The sequence below is a fragment of the Rhinolophus sinicus genome, chromosome 7, assembly GCF_057876585.1.
Source record: "Rhinolophus sinicus isolate RSI-liver-muscle chromosome 7, RSI-T2T, whole genome shotgun sequence".
NCBI classification, from domain to species: domain Eukaryota; kingdom Metazoa; phylum Chordata; class Mammalia; order Chiroptera; family Rhinolophidae; genus Rhinolophus; species Rhinolophus sinicus.
The window spans coordinates 21,014,560-21,020,559 of NC_142507.1; positions in this window are offsets into that span (position 1 = coordinate 21,014,560).

Consider the following 6,000-nt stretch of genomic DNA (forward strand, 5'->3'; position numbering starts at 1 on the left):
AGCTCTCTCTGTCCTCCAGTGTGCAAGAAGAGGTCATGCGAGCACACAGCATGGTAGCAGCATTCTGCAAGCCAGAAAGACAGTTCACCAAGAATGGAATCTTCTTGCACCTTGATCTAGGACTTTCCAGCCTCCAGAACTGTGAGAAATCGATGTCTATTCTCTAAATCCCCAGTGTATGGTATTTTGTTATAGCAGCTGGAACTAAGACAAGGTGCCTTCTGGGAGAGCAATAATGGTATTTGAAGGAGATTCAAAATGCCCACTGAAAGACAATGAACAGTTTCAGCATTGTTACCAGTGAAACAGAATCATCACAGTAAAACTGTCCCACGTCTTGCCTCATGGGCATTTAATGTTTCTTCCGGAAACTAAAGAGAGGCCTGTGCTACTTTGGAAGGATGTGTTGCCTCACCCCAAAATTTTAGAGGTATTCGGGCCAAGCATTGAACCCTAGGAATGCAATTCTCTCCCATTCTAAGCAGACTTCAGAGCAAATTGGGTGGTTCTAGATAATAAATGGTCAAAACTTCCAGAGCTAAATAGAGCTTTAATGTAGCTTAGATTCTAGCAACACATAAATACCTCTGATAGTTCTAGGTTTAAAGTATTAAAAACTTAAGTAAAATATTTTATTAATTTAGTTTAAAGAGAAATAAACTGATACAACTTTCTGCTTAGATTACGTCTTAATAATTAATACACTACACATATGTAGTCTGAAAATTAAGTTCATGAATTTGTTGCAACTATGTTTCTAACATTTTTTTTATATCAGAGGGATTATTCATTATGAATTTGTACCAACTGGACAAACAGTTAACCAAATTTACTATTTGGAAGTGCTGAGAAAGCTGTGTGAAAAAGTTAGACGACCTGAACTTTTTGCCAACAATTCATGGCTCTTGCATCACAACAATGCACCAGCTCACATGGCACTGTCTGGGAGGAAGTTTTTAGCCAGTTAACAAATAACTTTATTGGAACACCCTCCCTACTCACCTGATCTGGCCCCCAATGACTTGTTTCTTTACCTGAAGATAAAGGAAATGTTGAAAGGAAGACATTTTGATGACATTCAGGACATCAAGCAAACTATGATGACTACTCTGATGCCCATTCCAGAAAAAGAGTTCCAAAATTGCTTTGAAGGGTGGACTAGGTGCTGGTGTCAGTTCATACCTTCCCAAGGGGAGTACTTTGAAGGTGACTGTAGTGATATTCAGCAATGTGGTGTGTAGCACTTTTTCTAGGATGAGTTCACGGACTTAATTGTCTCACCTCATATGCATTGTTATATATGACAGCTATTGATGATGTCTTATATATAATACCAGCATTCACAGTCTAAACTCAACAAAAAACATATTTGCCAAAAAAGAAAATAGATATCTGGTTTTATGGTCAGGAAAGGTAGAATGATTTAGCAGATAGTCATTAATATCTCTGGATAACAATTTTATTATATTCACATAGTATCAACTTTAATCCCAAGTTTGGTCTTCTAGTCTCAGTAGCCTCCTTCTATAGTTAAATTGTCATAAATGCTGTGGTGATGCTGACAAAATCTCAGAAAGGCACTCGCTGAAGTCTTAAATTAAATATCTCTTAAACCGACACAAAGATTGAATCAAGCTGTTTCATTAAAGCCATATTGAGCAGCTAACTTATAACTGCTTTGTTAAGAAGGTTATCACTGTACCAGAAAGAAGCTGTGTCTAAATGTTAAGCATGATGAGGTCAGCTTAGCATTCATTATAAAACCAGTCTTCCAGACAACTGAACTTAATTTTCTGCTATTTTGTGTCATGCACAATTTCAAATTATCAAAGCTATTTCTAGAGCTCTACTCCCATCCTACATGGAATATGCTTTTCTAGTCTTTATCAAATCTTGACAAATAGCGGCACTAAGAAGGCAAAGTTGTTAAAAGTTCATTGGGACAAGATGCAAAGTCCTCTTCCATTTATTCCATGGACACCTGTCCAGGGTTCGTACCTGCCTAAAGTTTCCAGCAGGGGAATTACGTGTCATAGATGCACAGTAATTGCCCCTGGTATTTGAGGTTTACAATCTAAGAAACAGCATGTTGGCAAAAGTAGTCCCCTAAAAAGTAATCTAATCTGGTTTTGATTAAGCGTGTTTCCTTTTTTATTTATAGTGAAACCTGGTGCCAGATAACTTTTCCAAGAGCACACCATATCATTTCCCCGCTAAAGAACATGCAATTGCTTCTTATTAACCAGTGGCTCTAGTCACTGGATTAAGATTCATGGCCCTCCATTATCGGTTTCTGCTTTTTTCTGCCCACATGTATCTTCTTCTACTTCTCAACATGAATTCTAAACTCCATCTAACCAAACTTCTTATTGTTTTCCCTACTTGTTCTTGTGATATTGCTCTCACTTCAAATGCTCTTTGGTTTCCCCTCCCCCACCGCCAGCCCCCCAACCCTCATTCCCCCCACAACACACTCATCCCAGGCTTGGAAGTCACTGACACCTCAGTTTGAACTCCAGCTTTCTCATTTAGTGGCTGTGGGGATGACACCAACTCTAATTTCACTGACTTCATTAAAGGAAATTACATTTGAAGTGTGCCTGACACAAAGGAAACCCTCCATAAATGTCAGCTTTCTCCCTTGCCTCCCTGTTATCAAAATCCTAACCATCCTCGCCTTGGACTGATGGAAAATAATGCTTCCTCATAATTCTACTATGGTTCAGGACATGTTTGGAACTCCTTTTATGGAACTGTCTTCGGTACTCTGTTAGGAATCTATGCATCTGTAATTCACTGATAACCAGATGAGCGGATGCTTAATAAGTGAAAGGTATATTTTGCATGTAACAGGATATCCAGAGACACAAAGTTCAGGGCAAGGATGGCTATTCTGTGATGTTGTCAGGATCCCACCTCCTCCTATTTTTCTGCCCTCTTATTGTATGCCCAGGGGAATACACAGGTATGGAGGAAGGCCAAAGGGTCAAAAGCTTTCTGCACCTTTTCAATAGAGAAGAGAACTCGCCCAAGAACTTCCACCCACATATTATGGGCAAGGACAACATTGCATGGCCACTGAGCTGCACACAAAAGCCACAAGACGGAATAATTCAGCTTCCCAGCCTCTGTAATAAAGGACTGCAAGGGGAACTGGGCTTGATGGATATGGAATAAGTCAACCTGTAATATCTGCTACATCTTCAAAGTCAGTTTCTAAACCTAGAAGTTTACCAAAGAATTAGTCTTAAATCCACCCTGAGCAAAATTGTCTTAACTGAATATTCAAGAGAATGTGTCAGAGATTCCTAATTCCTAAAGAGGAAATGCAAACACAATTGGGACAATAGCAGCAGCACTGGAATAATTATATGTTTTCCAAAAGTAATTAGTTTAAAGTGAAGAGAATTCATCTAGATAGACGACGTCCCATATGCTTCGGCTTTAAACAAAGTCATTGCGTCACTGTTGAGGAATACGCTTACTCTTTTATTCCTGAAGAATGTCATTTGTGCACTGCTCTCTCAAAAAAATCGGAAGCTCTTTGACACTGGCCTGTGTTTGGTGGCTCTTCTTTACCCCTGTTGCACCCAGCAGTGTGCATAACAGAGTACACTGAGGTGAATAATTTAGCCAACAGAGGTGGACAGAGTGCTACATTTTTATAAAGGAGATTTCTAAAGCAGGGTAAATTTCTCCTGGGCATATGAGGGCATTATAATGTTATAATTGGACTTAGCAGAGCCCTTATATATGGTAACCATCCAATAAATCTTTGCCATGGATATGGGCCATTCATCTGCCATATAATTAAACAGGGTGACTCCTTTTCCATAAATCTAGGGGGAGAAACTGCTCTATTAGGTACTTCTGGTATTTCTGATTTTCTTGCTACTTGGTTATCAACTTCTCCCCTGAGTACAGTAGGGAATGTGTATAAGTGAAAATAGAAAGAGCAGCAACATTGCACAACTCCAGGGGGCATCATTCACATGGAAGCTGATGGAACTGTGCAGTGTACAACCCATGCAGCTCTCTGCAACAGCCCTGTGAGGACACTCCGAAGACAGAGCTTGTCCTTGTCCATTTCACAGCTGACTGATGGCTTAGAAAGAAAAATTATTCTGCAGGAACAGACCATAATTCCAAGGAATGTGTTGCTATTGGCAATTAGATCCTTTTTACATTCCAGATAAAAAGCACGTGTTCCCCTTTTGATGAAATGGTTAGCCTATAAAACAGGTGAATTTTGACATTTCTCATTGTGACATCCAAAATCATGGGGAGACCCAACAACACGGCCCAAAGTGCTACCATGTGGTTGGGAGCATGGATTTTGGATGCGAATTTGGATTTTACTCAGGGTCTCAGGAAAGTTAAATGGCACTTGGGTCACCAGCCAGCCCCAGGGAATTCTGACATCCGAGTTACGCACCACATAAGACCTCTGGTTCCTAGTTTTAGAGACAACGAATTGCAGTGCCAGAGAGTCAATTGCAAAACTTTCAGGGCCTTTGAGAGCAAGTTCACATCTTGATGGTAGCTTGAAATTGGCCCTTGTAAAACTATTTACACCACAAAAATCCAAAAATACTTCAAACTAAAACTTTTTTTTTAGAGCTGTTTGGTAAACATTTATGAACACACCACTGATCATGTACAAAATGAGCAAGAGGCTGCAGCCTTGAAGTTAAACGGCCAAACCCCTCACAGGTCACAGATCAGGAAAGCCAGGGTCTCCCAGAAAAGTTGTAGGAAAAATTCAAATAACAAGTAAGCATTGAGCATCAACAGATGTTCTCCCCCATGCTCAGTCCCACCAGGATAAAAGAGGGAACTTACAGCCAATTCGTGACTTTGGAACAGCTCCTAACTGACTTTCAAACTATAATAATATCAGTAACAGTAAGCACTCAATCCTTACAACGTGCCAGAGAGCTGTCACCTCTCTTACTCCTCCAAACCTTACAGCATTGGTCTTACTAGCTTCACTTTATAGAAGAAGAAACAAGGGCTTAAAGAGGCTGCACGTATCGCTCCAGCTACATGGAAAGTGGGTAATGCCAGGAATCAGCACTAAGCAGGCAGACCCCCTGGTAACACACCCACAAAACAAGAGCAGGGTGCAGTGAAGGCCAGCAAGGGACAGCCTGCCATGCCAGAGCCACGTGCAGGCAATCACAGTGGGAGACACACCAGGGACTCAGGAGGGGGAGGGAGATTTGAGGTGGTGGAGGAGACAGAGCTGACAACAGGGAGGGGAGCAGAAGGCAAGTCCAGAGCTGGTGTGAGTGTGGTGGGTATCCTGGGCTTGTGATTCGGCCTGACTAGAGCAAAAGGTGCCCCCTCACCCCAGGGACACCACAAAGTTCTCCCAACAAGCCTCTGAGGCATGCATTGCACATACCTCCCCAAGATAAGCTGCCAAGAGACAATGCTTGACCATCTAGCTCATCTGCACTGGATGAAGGAGTGTGCACTGAAGCACATCACTATCCAATTTCCTTTTTCTTAGACACTCCAAGTCCTTACTCCAATTTCTCATTCACCACAATTAACATTGAACTAAACATGTTTTCTTAGCGTGCCGAAGCATATTTTATTGGACTAATTACTAAAACTCAGGTGGTGGAAATTACACTTTGCATTCATGTCATGGATTAACTAAGGCTGATGTTGCTGGAAATTGTAAGACTCTAGTCTATCATATATAAAAACAGATTAAGTATTAATTAGTGATTTCATCTCTTCAATAACTCAGACATCTCATTAATCAATTATTATCAATCTCTAACTCTTTTGAAGCAAGATGTCCTCTCTGCTGAGGTTCTGTGAATTGTTTACTTAATGCTGTTCTGTGCTTCTCTACCTGAGCTCCAGCATAGCAAAGTTTTACTAGATAGAATCAAATACTCTGCGAGCCAACTTATAGCCTCTGAGATGTATGAATGCCTCACAGAAATGCTCTATTAAAATAGCAGCTAAGGTAGCTATAGTGCT